This window comes from Drosophila biarmipes, chromosome 3L (assembly GCF_025231255.1).
Source record: "Drosophila biarmipes strain raj3 chromosome 3L, RU_DBia_V1.1, whole genome shotgun sequence".
NCBI lineage: Eukaryota > Metazoa > Arthropoda > Insecta > Diptera > Drosophilidae > Drosophila > Drosophila biarmipes.
Window position 1 is genome coordinate 2,689,334 of NC_066613.1, and position 14,885 is coordinate 2,704,218.

The 14,885-nt window shown below is 40.2% G+C and overlaps 1 long non-coding RNA gene across 1 annotated transcript; it reads right to left on the bottom strand.

Moving 5' to 3' along the window:
* Nucleotides 1-3,792: 3,792 nt before the first annotated feature.
* On the bottom strand, nucleotides 3,793-4,932 carry LOC122818482 (uncharacterized). The gene is made up of 2 exons (XR_006367959.2): nucleotides 4,902-4,932; nucleotides 3,793-4,824 (listed from the first exon to the last, which is right to left on the bottom strand). It is a non-coding gene; the product is annotated as an uncharacterized LOC122818482 (long non-coding RNA).
* Nucleotides 4,933-14,885: the final 9,953 nt, after the last annotated feature.

Genomic DNA, 14,885 nt, shown 5'->3' on the forward strand with positions numbered 1-14,885 from the left:
CTTGTATGATTTTATATCCGTGTACTAAAATTTTGTGTACAGTCGGAGACATGGGGTACCAAGGATAGCTCGACATACATGTGGTGAAAGTTTCAAAACAAAATAATTTGAATTTTTTCAGAATTTATGGGATAATTACAATTTATAGCAATCAAAATAATGTAAAGGGGATGAATCAAATAGTAGTCTACTCCTAAAATCGAAGACAATTGTTTTGAATTAGAGAATGCTCTGCTCGCCGTGTTTCCGTCATTACTGTTGCCCATACTATTTTGCCTCGTCTTGTCTATATGAAGTCCCAAAACGAATTTTGAATTTCCTGTTTCCGTGCCGCCAGTTTGTCTTTGTCTATACCTTTGACATGCCACTTTTTAGCTGGATTCTATATGATAATTTAAGTATAAATTCAAAGCAACGTATCCACGCATGAAGGGGGCTTATTTCAAATTGATCCGCATTTGGCTTCATATCAAATGTTCTGGAATATAAATCATTTATTTTAAGAATTTGGGTTGGTTTTGCTCTACACATTGGACATGACTGTTAATATATTTAAAACCTTGCCGTCTATTAGGGTTAGGTGACCATCAAATTTCACTGATATTTCGATGTTCTTATAAGAGTGCATGTAGACATTCAGATTTTTAATTTGAGTGTCTAAGTTTTCTTTTTCGTTTATTATGAGAGATGTTGATTCTTTAATATACGAAATTTTCAGAGGACGGCAAAATCTTGTGGATTGCGGAGATTTATTCAGCCAAATAACTCTTTCTGCTTGCTCTACCATTTTAATGGGTATTATTGAGGTCACAAAAAGAGAGTCATCTAAAGTTCGAGATTCAGTTATGTTAAATTTTTGTTTGTATAAGCTATGACCCATAGAACCATCAAAACCGTATCTGAAAATAAGCACTGAAAGTAAGCACTGAGTTATTTCCGTAAGCGTTTCACAGACTTCCTCTTGCATGATTAGTATTCGGGGAGCGGTATGGTTCAACAAGTTTTGTAAGAAGACTTGAGTTTCATTTTCCCTGCAAACTATTCCATCAGGCCTACATTTTAATTTCTCCTCCACTATTTTCGAATATGGTGGGTAGATATCGCAGCCTTGTTGTTTATTTAGTTTTTTAATATTATAAAATTGCTGTTTAGTTAAATTATTTTCCATAAAAGGATAGGGCTTTTTCAGAAGATATGGGACTGGAATCAGTTTTGCTTATTTTCTCTTTTAACTGACCAACAAATTCTGTTGAAGACGCTACAAAATGCATGTTATTTTCATTAGATTTTCTTGTCGAAATGGTCGCAGCGTGGAGTAAAAGAGAACTTGAATTGTTATTTGCTTCTGCAAGTTCAGATGTTAATTTTCTTTTGAGCCTTACGTCAGCATCCTCCTAATTCATTTTATACGGTAGCATTTTGGCAAATGTTTTTTAATATATCCAATGAAACATTTAATTTTGGTTGATATTTGCTGATTTAAAGTTTCATCATCGCCGTAAAGTTGTGTTTGTATGTAGCTTCTTAGAGCATCTTCCGAGCGCCTGTTTTTCTCGCAAACTTCGAAAGGTGCAGCGTGTGGAAGATCATGACTTGCTGGACATAAGAAATTTTTTTGAAAAAACGTGCAAAAAGTTGCAAAAAATATTGTTTTGCGATATTAAGGATACATTTGGTAATAACTTTGCATTTTTACCTTTTGCACCGTTGTGCCATTTATAAGTTATACACCACGGAACACAAACAAACTTGTTAGTTTTAAGCTAACGAGATACACATATAAAACAGTTTACAGTTGGACAACAAGTCAAAATAATCAAAACATGTAATCTAAGATACATTAATAAATACCTTTTGCTACGATTTGCCATAATCAGAAATAATAAATGCTCCACAAAATAAACAGTGAAAGTTTGCAAGGATTTTTTACTAATTTAAGCACACAACAAAGTCAATCGAACAGCTGACTTTGTTCGTTTATCAACACTATAGTGTTGTTAGTAAAAAGTCTTAGATAACGGTTCATGGTTAATTAGGATAAAAAAATATTAAATATATTTTATTTTTAAAAATAATTTGTAAAATAATTTGATTTTATGCCAAAAAAATTGACTTTTTCCTATAGTGCAATTTCTTAATCTTTACGCTCATATTTGGCCTGTAGTACTTTTTTCACGTTCGAGCTAAGGTTTTTTCAATGCCTAGGTGGGACACATGGACTTGGTTTAAGTTTTGTTTTTGTAACTTGGTTGGTATTATTAGTCTGCCAAGGCGAAATAGAATACCGTGTTTTGGCAAAATTGGTCTAGTTTATGAAATGATGGCCATCCTTTTGTAACAAAACCAGCGATTTTCCAATAGATTCATCATTCTTCAGAGCCCTGAGATAGCAGTGATAGTATTCTTTTGAGAGACACGCTACGCGGCTTACTATATGAATTACATTAGATAGATCTGGGATTTCGGTTTCATCTGGTAGTTGGGCTCGTGATAAGCAGTCTGCCACTAGCATATCTCATCCAGGTGTATACTTTACAGTTATTTTTGGGTATTTAAAAAGATATAACAGCATTCACTGCAATCGCGTTACTGAGACAATGTCCCTGCTTTCTAAAACTTCCAGGGGCTTGTGATCGCTTTCTACTAAAAATTCTCTACCGAAGACATAATAGTGGAACCTTTCACACGCAAATACAATCGCCAACAGCTCCTTTTCAATTTGGGCCCACTTTTGTTCTCTTAGTTAGCGTATGTGACGCGAAGCTGATTGGATGACCATTTTGCAGAATAACACAACCAAGACCATTTTCGGAGGCATCGGCTTGAATAACTACAGGCTTGGCGCTGTCGTAGACGGACCACTTGTTATAGTTTTGAGTAAGTCATTGAGTTTGTTTTTATGTTCTGTAGTCCACTCAAAAGGGGTATCACTCTTAGTTAGATTTCTGAGATTCGCAGTTCTAGAGGACAAGTCTGGTATAAACTTAACTAGGTACTTTAAAACTCCAAGAAGGCGTAAAACTCCAGCTTTGTCTTCTGGGATGTTTATATTTTGAATGGCTTCTAAGTGATTTCTTTGAGCCTGTATCAGTCCTTCTGATAAAATATGGCCTATAAATTCAACTTGCATTTTCCTATATTGGACTTTTTCAGGATTGAAACGAACGCCATTATCTTAAGCTCACTGAAGTACTTTTTATAACATTGCATCATGCTCTTCAAAACTTTCCCCTAATATTCCTATGTCATCAAAATAAACTATAACATTTGGTACGCCACCAAAAATTTTTACCATATTCCGTTGGAACATTTCACGATTAAATTTAAAGCTTCCCAACGGAGTCATAAAAGTCGTTAAATCTGAACTACCTTCATCAAGTTGCATTTGCCAAAATACATGGGAGAGATCCAGGATTGTAAAAACCTTCTTTCGAGATAATTGTATCATAAATTCATCTATCGTTGGTATTAGGTAATGTTCTAGTTTAATTGCCTTGTTTAACGGCTTGGGGTCTAAACAAAGTCTGAGTTTTCCATTTCCTTTTTCCACTATTTGCAAGTTATTTACCCAGCTGGTTGGGTATGTTACTGGTGAGATGATCTTTGGCTTTACCATAGCACTCAAATCTTGTTCCAGTGCCAAGCTTTGTGAAAACCTTTTCTTATAATGCAGCACAGGCGGTGAGCCTTCTTTTAGAACGATAGACTGTTCCTTTGGTAGCTTGCCAAGTCCCCCGATTGCATAAATTCTTCCACAAACTCCTCCCTGGTTCGAGGTAAGTTAAAACTGAATCAATATTCAAATGTTTAATGAGGTTTAATTCTACAGAGGACTTAAGACCTATTAATGGTTAACATTTTGAGTCAAAAACTAAAAATTCAATACAATTTACTGTTTCTGAATTCGGATCAGAACAGATTGCTTTAGCTTTTTCAAAATTATTAACTTTAACATTATTATAATCAAAAATAAGAACGTTTTCTTTTTTAACTCCAAGTTTTAACTGTAGTTCTTACTATCCACTGGTCGGCTGTCGCTGTTGTTGTTGTTCACATGTCTCTTCTGCTTACAGTATTTGGCGAAGTGTCCAGATTTTCCACAAGAGTAGAACGTTGTTCGCTTTGTACGGCACTCAGAAAGATGATTCGGATTGTAAATTGGTCCACAGTTATAGGAGCGACGGACTACTGCGTTAACAGCGTTCTCACGATTCTAGTTCTGAAGGAAATTCATTGTTTTTGGCGGCTGCTTCAAATGCTTTACATTCGGTGACGATCTCCTCCAGCTTCCTATTTTTTGATTCAAGTAGTTTTAGCTGCAGTCTTTTATCATTTATGCCGATTATGAAGCAATACAGGAGCATCCGTTCTTCATATGCTTGGCCACAGTCACATTTGTAGTCATATAACTGTACCTGCTTGCGAAGTTGAGTCAAACTCTATGAAAGGTTGTCCCTCAGCTTGAAAGATGTTGTTGAACTTGTAGGACTCCATCGTGATGTTTCGGAATGAAACTATAGTCATCAAATGAACGAAAGTCATCCAGTGAACGGCTAACGATCGCAGCAGTAGGCGAAGATGTAAACAACTCTGAAGATGTCGCCATGGTGCTACCATGCCAAGTGCAGTTCCATCGTTGGGAAACATTGTATATTTCCGTAGCTTTTGACCCAGCCAACCACAAGAATATGGCAATCTTTTTGGTTCTGGCTCTGCATCTTTGTTGAAGCTATCATATACATGATGAATGATCTTTTCCACTTCGGCCACTCATGCGCCAGCATTGAGCAATCAATTTCCGGCAAGACACGCTAAATTGTGTTCCTTGTTAATAAAAGGTTGATATTTTCACTTCTGATACCAGGTAACAGGCCTATTAAATAAGATTTCTTTTAGCTTACAAAATTGTACGTCTTCATGTCTTTATTATCTTGACCGGAAAGGGCCGCACGCCACAGTGTGACCAAACGTTTCATATATGTACATACTAGACTAGTATTATTTGTATTTATACAGTTTTTGTAGTTAGACACAATATAGTGCTCTCACTATTATTACAAAAACGCTGGCATAAGCGCATTGGATGACTCTCTTTTGAGCACAGATCGCAACTCTTTGGTTTTGTGATCACCTTAGCTTCGAAGGAGTTGAGCTTCCTGGAAAAAGGTTGACCCTTAGCATTATAGTGATTGCTGGTGCTGGGTTTCATATTCTTAATCGCCCCTAGCGTTCGGTATCGGTCGCCAAGAAAAGTCATTTCATCCCAGGTCGGAATAGGAGAGGGTCAGTTTTGGTAATCTACTGGCGCACAGGAATGTTGGAATAAACCAGCGTTATTAAATACCCTTGGATTGCGCTCTGTAGGTCTTACAGATTCCTGGACAGATTCAGAACTTACGGAAATCAAATTAAAACGGAGTTTTAGTTGGCTGCATACTAGCAGTCTCTTATTTTCGAAATGGTCTCGAAGCGCTGCCCATGCTAAATCAAAGCGCTCATTTGTGAGAGGGGACTTGGCTACGATTGCCTTAGCCTCACCGCTAATTTTAGCATTGAGATGAAAAAGATTTTCGACCGATGTCAAGCTAGAATTGTTGACATAAACTGCTGTAAAAAGATCTCTAAATGTTGGCTATTTAAGATAGTCCCCTTCGAATTCTTCAGTATCGCATGGCGGTAACCGGCACCCAGACTGAATGTAAGTGGACTGATTATTGGTCCTCGTGGGCGGATGCTGAGAACTGGCTCGTTCGATTAGCTCAACGAGCTGAATCGCTAGCTCCTCGTATACCGAATAGCAATAGTCATATTTTCAGTGCAGAGTCGCCAGAATCTCTTCCGCCCCTCCAGCTGTTAAGCTGGAAATCGTGCCTAGACACGCTTCAAATTCTTTTTCGGCTTTGTCCCAGAGTGAGCGGACTTGTACCTTAAGGACTTTGCAGGTGTGGACGGACGGAGATGACGGCCCTGGAGTTTCAATCGTCGCTTTGAAGTGGCTTTAAATTCTTTCTCGGCTTTGTCCCAGAGACGATCGTTTCTGATTGCTCGCAGGAACAGACAGCTTGCGATCGACTTTGCGGCTACTCGTCTTGCTGTGCGCAAGCAAGGGGATGCGGATAGCAATCGTGTTTTGATTACAGGTGGAACCAATAACCTTGTTTTATCACCTCCTGGCATTCCAAAATAATAATTTAAAAAGTCTGCACTGGAGTGTGGTCACACTGTTGCGGATCACCGAATTGGATTCCAAGAGAAAAAAATGAATTTTTCGCAGTGGCTCCTTTTTCTCCTTGAAAGCGGTCCGCTTGTGTTTGCTATTAGCGTTGCAGCTTCGGTCTACTTTTGGAAAATGTGGAAACGGAGTAGTTGCACATTAACTACTTAATATGCAAATAAATAATGAGAATTCGAAAATAAATGTTTTGAAACAATGCCAACTTGTTCTCCCGGTCCAGATGGACTTCCTGGATGTGTGCTTAAGTTTTGTGCGGCAACCAATTGTAAACCGATTCTTAAACTTTTTAATTTGTCTATTTCATCATTAGTTTTTCCTTCTATCTGGAAGGACTCTTTTATTATTCCACTCCATAAAAAAAGGGGGAAGGCGGATGTCCAAAATTATAGAGGTATTTCTAAATTGTCGGCAATTCCTAAAGCATTTGAACGTATTATCACTTCTCATTTGCAACAAATATGTTCCTCGCTTATATCACTGTGTCAGCATGGTTTTGTTAAGCCAAGATCGACCTACAAAAACCTTCTTGAATTGTCATCTATTGTTATAAATGGGTTTAAGAAAAAAATGCAGACTGACATTGTATATACAGATCTTAGTAAGGCCTTTGCCTCCGTTAACCACTCACTTCTTTTATTTAAATTAGATCAGCTTGGGTTTCCTGGTTATCTATTATCTTGGATTTCATGTTACTTGAATGGTAGGACTCAGAGGGTTATATTCAAGAATGCTGTTTCAAAATTGATCTACGTGACATCTGGAGTGCCTCAGGGTAGTCATTTGGGCCCTTTGCTGTTTACTTTCTTTATTAATCTTCGATTTGTTTATTAATCGATCTTCCCTCAATCATAACACATTCTCGAGTACTAATGTATGCTGATGATGTTAAACTTTGTTTATCATATAATGATATAGCGTCGGGATTTAACTTACAGTCGGATATTAATTGTTTTCATGAATGGTGTGAGTACAACCTTTTAAATTTGAACTGCCTTACATGCAACGTTATGACTTTTTATAGGGGTACTCCTAAGTTCATCAGTTACTTTCTTAAAAATACGCCACTTGACCGTATATATTCAGTTAACGATTTGGGTGTTCTTCTTGACCCCAAACTTAAATTTGACTGCCACATTATGTCCACTGTTAACAAAGCCATGAGTGTTCTTGGGTTTATAAAGCGTTGGTCAAAAGAATTTGATGACCCTTATACGACCAAACCGACGAACAATATAATTAAATAGGACGGACCTCCCTTGTCCGTCCTATCTGAGTATATTCGTCGGTTTGGAGCCCATAATATCAAGGTCACATCGACCGTATTGAGTCGGTACAAAAAAAATTGCACCTATTTGCCCTGCGTAGGTTGAACTGGGATCAAAACGTAAGGCTTCCTTCCTACCAGAGTAGATTACAATTGCTTAATTTACCTACACTTGTAAATCGTAGAACAATGCCAAACAAGGGCCCCGAGCGTAACAAGCACTTTCTTGCAGTCGTTGGGCCACTTTTTTGTAGTGCATCAACGTCCATATATATCTATATATAAATATATGTTTAGTTGGTTGCTGTGCTGCGGAAATGAGCGTAATGAAGAGGAAAATAAATATATAGTTCGCACCGTCACGGCTTGCACATTAAGCACCTGCATGTATTCTGTGGAACATATTTTTCCGAATTTTTGTTATTTATTCGCACCTAAAGTAGTTAATGCCTTTGTGTTCTTGTCCTTCTCCTGTTTGTTTTTACGTATTTCCTAACACCTTTGAAGTTCCCTTGTATAATCCTTAAAGAATCCCTGGAGTTATCCTTGGAGTCATTCCGTAGTTTCCCTTTCGAATACTTGGAGTAATCCTTGGACTCTTTTCGTAGTGTCCTTGAAAATCCTTGTAGTTATTATTCGGGTCTTTCCGTAGTATCCTTTGAGAACTTTTCGAGTTATCCTTTGAGTCTCTGGGTAGTACCCCTTGAGAATCCCTGGATTTATTCTTGGACTCTTTTCGTACTATCCTTTGATAATCCTTGGAGTTATCCTTGGATTCTTTTGGTAGTATACTTTGAGAAGCCTTGTAGATATCCTTGGACGCTGTTCGTAGCATCCCTTGAGGTGTTTCAGCTCGGTGATAGATGGTCCTCTTTTTTTATGTGTTTACGTGTCGTATTTTGCAGATTACTAGTGACGAAAAATCGGTAAGGACCGTCGCATCTTGGGGAAAATTTTGCAGCAAAGCCATCAACCGCTAGCGCTCGATTCCTCCTTATTATGCGTAGACTGATCCTGGGAGGCTCTCTCCCTATTCCGCCTCACAATCTCGAAGATTTTCTTGAGATTGTTGGCTTTCTCCTCCGGGGTCTCAGTCGGTCGTCTGGACCCTAAAGTCTCCCTAAGTCTCTGGGCACTCTGTGCATGCCTGGCCAGTTGTACCGAGCTGCCAGACGTGCTATTGTCCTTTGGCTTCCGATGGCTCGTGGTTGTCCTTCAGAACCGTTTCCCGTAGATCTTTCGCGATGCACATCTTTCATGTTAGGGTGTCACCCTACATCGCGTAGTCCTTGTACTTTTGTGGGTGAGTCCAGTTTTTACCCTGGATTTCTTTAATCCAGCTGCATGCTGCAGAAACTTTCGCCGTCGACGCCTCCTTGATCCCTCGAATCGTTTCTTTAAGTGGCTGACTTGACAAAACCACCACCTTAAGTTGTTCTTTCGTCCTCGCTATTTAGAAGTCGTACTGCTGCAACAGCTTTTTATGCTGTTGATCCACTTCAGCGCCAGTCGGTCGGGTACCTTTACTACTTAAGTATTAACCTAACAGATAAGGCTTAAGTTTCCTGATAGCACAGACGATTGCCAAGCACTCCTTCTAGGTTGTTGACTAATTCTTCTCAGTGCCGTTGAGCGTTCGGCTTGAGTAGGAGTTAACCTTTACGCCTCCCTCCGTTTCCTTGGTTAAGATTGCCCTGATGCCGTAGTCATGTCCGATTGCAGGATAAATGGTTTGTCGAAGACCGTGCACGCTAGTATGGGGTCTGCAACGAGTCATGAATTTATCTCTTCGAATGCCATAAGATGTTTCTTTGTCCACACCCACTGGTTGCCCTTGCGTAGCGTATCGTTGAGAGGTTTGACTATTTCTGCAAAGTTAGGTACAAATCGGAGGTACCTTGATGCTACGCCCAGTTACTGTCGGAGCTCTTTAACTGTTGACGGTGGTTCTAGTTCGGCGATGGCTGCTACCCTTTCCAGATCCGTGCCTATTCACTTCACACTAGTCACTCGATGACCAAGATACAAAAGATCTGATTCCGCGTGGCTCGATCTGTTTTGCGAAGCTGTCGTGTTGGGCTGGCCGCTGGCTGTGTGGCTTCTGGGACTTGGGGTTAGCGGCATACCGAGATCCGGGACTTCAAGTGCCGAAACGGTAGGACTCTCTTGGACAACTCGACTCGAGACCGTAACGATAGACTGCTCTGCCTTCTGGCTCTTCCTTCATACACTCGGGGCTCGCGAGTCAAAAACCATAGGTCTTTCCTGGATTACTCCGCTTGAGACCGTAGACAGGTATCCTTAGGTCCTCCTTGGAGTTGTCCTTGGACTTTTTTTGCAGTATCCTTTAAAAATCCTTGGAGTTATCCTTGGATTCTTTTGGTACTCGTGTACTTTGAGAAGCCTTGGTGATATCCTTGGACTCTTTTCGTAGCATCCCTTAAGAATTCTTGAAAAAATCCTTGTACTCTTTTTTTCCTGTCCTTTGAAAGTCTTTGGAGTTTCAATGTTATTTTGCGTTTGTTGTGTCTGCTTGCTTTTGTTTTGTTTTTGTTGCGGTTTCAGCTGGGTGATGGATGGTCCGTTTTTTATTTGTTAACGAGTCGTTTTTTGTAGATTACTGGTGACGAAAAATCTTTTACTCGGTTAGGTCCGTCGCATCTTGGGGAAAATTTTGCTGAGAAGCCATCGGCTGATTTTTATAAATGGTGTTCCTCGGCCCACACGACGTCACCCATCGCTAGCGTTCATTGCCTCCTCGTTAGGTTATATCACACAACACGACTCGAGACCGTACCGATAGACTGCTCTCCCCTCTGGCTCACTACACTCGGGGTTCAGACATGGCTTTCCGGACAGGCCAGTTCACGAGTCAAATACCATAGCACATTCCTGGATAGACAGGCTTTTCCCCGAGCTCACGATTTCTTGTCGCAGGCCTTTACTGCTCAAACTCTGACAGACTCTCCAGGCGTAACGCCAGGAATTGGTTAACAGGGATAAACAGATCGCCTTGACGAAGCCGTGAGGTGCCCTCTGGGTCTCAGCTTTCTGTGCCTCAATTTGGAGATTCCTGTTATCCCAATCTCACAGCGCGGCTCCCGACTACTCGACTGTTGTGGTTTTTGCGGCCCAAAGTCCATGGCTCCAGTTTGACCCTCGTGTCTTTTATGTACAGCTTCTAATCGAAGTCCTGCCGAATGCTGCCGTCCCGCTAGTTACCGTGACAAATGTTGCACTCCTGTGTGCCACTCCCTTTGACACTTGTGTGACACTTCCTCTCTGGTTAAAAGTTCCCTTTTTCTCTGCCCGCCAAGACTTCTCTCCCTCTTTCTCCATCCTTGGTCTCCAAATTCTTTTGCTCTCCAACCTTGGTCTCCACACTTTTTTAATCTCCAACCGCTTTTCGCCGCGCCGGTACTACCCGAATTCCCCGCGTATATGGTAAGCGGCCGGCCATTCTTTTGCTGCTGGGATGTGTGTGGACTTAATCAGCTCCTCACAACATACATGTGCAATCTGAAAAAGAGTTGAGCCACTGCAATTTATTTGTAAAGATTGATTGTTGGCAAGACTTTGCAGAGCGGCAAGGTTTTTATAGGGACTATGGAGTCCGTCTCAAAACCATTAATAAAGTTTAATTTGGGATGTTATTCGTTCGGAGTCAAAAATTGCTAAGTAAATATAAAGTCTGCTTAAACTGTTCCATAGGTATAAATGCAAATCTTGAGAATTGTTCTTTAAGTTAAATACTTATTTGTCGAGATAAAAGTTATAAGATATGAGAAGAAGATAACGGAGACATGGTACTACTGACCTGACTACATTAATATTTCTAAAAACCTGACAATGAAAAACATTACAATACAATATCTAAGCCGATCACAAATATCATGACTTAGTAGCCACTGTCTTCTACGATTATTTTTAAAGCGGTTCCCGTGATTCTCGTACTTCGGTCGGCCAGAGCACGTACTTGAAACCCTGAACTAGAACCTCTGGTAATATTGAAACATGCGTGCCAGTCGCCCACATAAGCAACCCAATCCATGACCAGGAACTAGTGGAAAAGATTTCTTTGCAGTAAAAATTACCATTGGTAATCTCCAAAAAAGAAACCGCTTTCCACTGGTAAAAGTGTTCAGCGAATGGATGTACACAATTGCCAAAGCATTTAGTCAAGTATCATCTCCACTTTACTTCGCGCACAGCCAGCGCCAGAATTACCATTCGGCGAGTGAAGAAGCACTTCATTTTAGAGGGAAACGGGCCAAAAATTTGCGCCAGCCAACAGCACCCGATCTGGAAAGATTGATCATAAGCGATTGATTATAAGACTTAACAAATTAAAATCTTTGCTTTTCTTGACGAAGGGTCATTAATAACGCTGATCAAAGAAAATATTTTCCAGATCCAAACGGATGCAATGCAGTCTGCCAACATGGAGGGGCTCGCCATGAAGTTCTCGTACCTTAAACGACTACCGATTTCCGCACATGTGCCAACGTAACTATAATCGTTGGGGCGGACAACTGGAATTCAGCCGTATCTCTTAGAATACAGGAGGGAGGGTTTTGTCAGCCAATCGCTTCCAATACTCGACTGGAATGGACGTAGCAAATCCGTTCGAGCTAAAGAACTAACGCATGGGGTCACAATAACATCCATAAGTGCAAATGCCACGAAGCCGGCACTGCCTCACACGAGGTCATTAAGGCAACTTTCGCTGCAGATCCCCGACGTGCTCACATATATTCTGAAGTTGTCTTCCATGCCCTAGCCATCATGAACTCGACAGCCAAATTAAAGGACGGCGGATTTGAAGTTGGACTGCTGTGAAAGAGCGAGAACATAGCTTTACCAGATAGCTACCCAAACGCCCTAAGATGTGCCTCCAGCAATCCAGATCATTATTCTCGTACAAAAAAATATTCCCCTAAGCTGAGTGCAACCGACGTATTTTAAGAGCATGTGAGGATATGCTACCTACCAACCTTTATAAAGCTTTACCAGATAGTTACTCAAACGTGCCTACAACAAACATTAAAGGTTCAAAACCAAAACAAAGGAGAACGCTATAGTCGATTGCCTCGATTTAGAATTAAGCGTTTAATCTGTTTGTGGGCATTAGAGTGGGTGTGGCACATTTAAGTAAGTCGATAGGTATTGATGAGACAAACCCATTTCAGTTAAAATTTTGTTTCTATCATAAAAACTGTAGGCGTTATAGATTTTCGCGGATTGTAGGCGTTAGAGTGGGCGTGGCATCCCGCTGAAACAAACTTGCGCTGCGCAGGAAGACCAGGAATCTGCAAGCCAAGTTTGACTGTTTTGGTTCTTATAATTTCCACGATCTCAGCGTTCATACGGACAGACACACAGACAGACAGCGGCGCGGTCAAAAGGACAATCCCTGAACCACACCAGTCCCGATCGCTGCTGATCTCCTTTCGCGCCGGGAAGGTTGCGATCTGCGCTTCTTTGGTACGACCAAAATGACAATATACGCCATCCAAGCGTCTACACTATGGGAGCGCTCACATTTGGCATGAACTGCGCACCAACCATCGCACACTTTATAGGAGAGAGAAACGCTGATAAGTTCCAACGGCAATATCCCACCGCACCTTAAGCCGAGAAAAATTACCATTTACCATTTACAGCGGCAGCTACGATAAGAATATAATTTCAATAGACTAATACAAAAGCATAACAAAAATACATATATAATTACATTATCCAGCAGAGCCAAACCATTTATTAGAGGCTAGATTCAAAGACAGTGTACTATACTGTTATGCCAATTTATAAAGTAGACTCACAAAAAAAACATGTAAAACATTACCATATTATTAATAATAGCCGTTATGGTCTTATTTGAGATATTTTAGAGCCATCGGTAAAATAGATTGCGTGCCATTCCGCTTTACTTCGAACTTTTGCAAACAAGAGTTTTACACAAATTCTCTTTCTCGGGATCATTTTCGTGGTTGATAATCGTTGCATGACCATAACCGTTAGTTGGTGACTCTGTCCCCACTGTCACACAAAACAGTCATTCCTTGTTATGTGGATCCGTGAAACATTGTTGGTGTAGTGCCACATTTAAGTAATTCAAAGTTTTTTCGAAAAATTACTACACGGATTCTGCGATCTATGTTGAAGAGATTTGTTTGTGTCATATCGAAGTAGACACTTCTGAGCGACGGTAAGGGGCAAAATAAGAGTCTGTTTTTATGGCTGGGCGATAATAGCATTGCGACAACGGTAACGAGAATAGGGCGAGCTAAAGAAGGTTAGCTGCTGGTTGTAAACTAATTGGGAAATGATTTTTTTTTTTTTCAATAGAGAAATTCTGCTACCTCATTCAGCCGTTAGCCCAAATTACGGCACGAGAATGTGTTATGATTGAGGGAAGATCGTTTATAAGCAAAGTAAACAGCAAAGGGCCCAAATGACTATCCTGGGGCACTGCAGATGTCACGTATGTCAATTTTGAAACAGCATTCTTGAATATAACCCTCTGATTCCTACCATTCAAGTAACTTGAATAATAGATTACCAGGAAACCCAAGCTGATCTAATTTAAATAAAAGAAGTGAGTGGTTAACGGAGGCAAAGACCTTACTAAGATTTGTATACACAATGTTAGTCTGCATTTTTTTCTTAAACCCATTTATCACAATAGATGACAATTCAAGAAGGTTTTTGTAGGTCGATCTTCGCTTAACAAAACCATGCTGACACAGTGATATAAGCGAGGAACATATTTGTTGCAAATGAGAAGTGATAATACGTTCAAATGCTTTAGGAATTGCCGACAATTTAGAAATACCTCTATAATTTTGGACATCCGCCTTCCCCCTTTTTTATGGAGTGGAATAATAAAAGAGTCCTTCCAGAAAGAAGGAAAACTAATGATGAAATAGACAAATTAAAAAGTTTAAGAATCGGTTTACAATTGGTTGCCGCACAAAACTTAAGCACACATCCAGGAAGTCCATCTGGACCGGGAGAACATGTTGGCGTTGTTGTTGCTAAATCTCTTACTAGAGAGCTTTCGGTGATTACAGGGGAGAAAATACAATTTGCCCTATTTAAGGGATTAGGGTAGTTAGAATTTGACCAAGCTGTCGAATTATAAGTAGTTTGGAAAAACTCAGCAAATAAATCAGCAATTTCAGAATCCGTCGATGCCTCCATTGAGTTTAGGCATACCGATGAAGGCAATGCCGATGCCTTACGCTTGGCATTAACAAAATTGTAAAACTGTTTCGGATCGTTTGAAAATTTAAATTTACATCGACTTAGATAAATAGAATAGCAATGACTGTTGAGAACATTTCAATCTGTTCGAGCCTCAAGATATTTCGAAAAATCTACTGG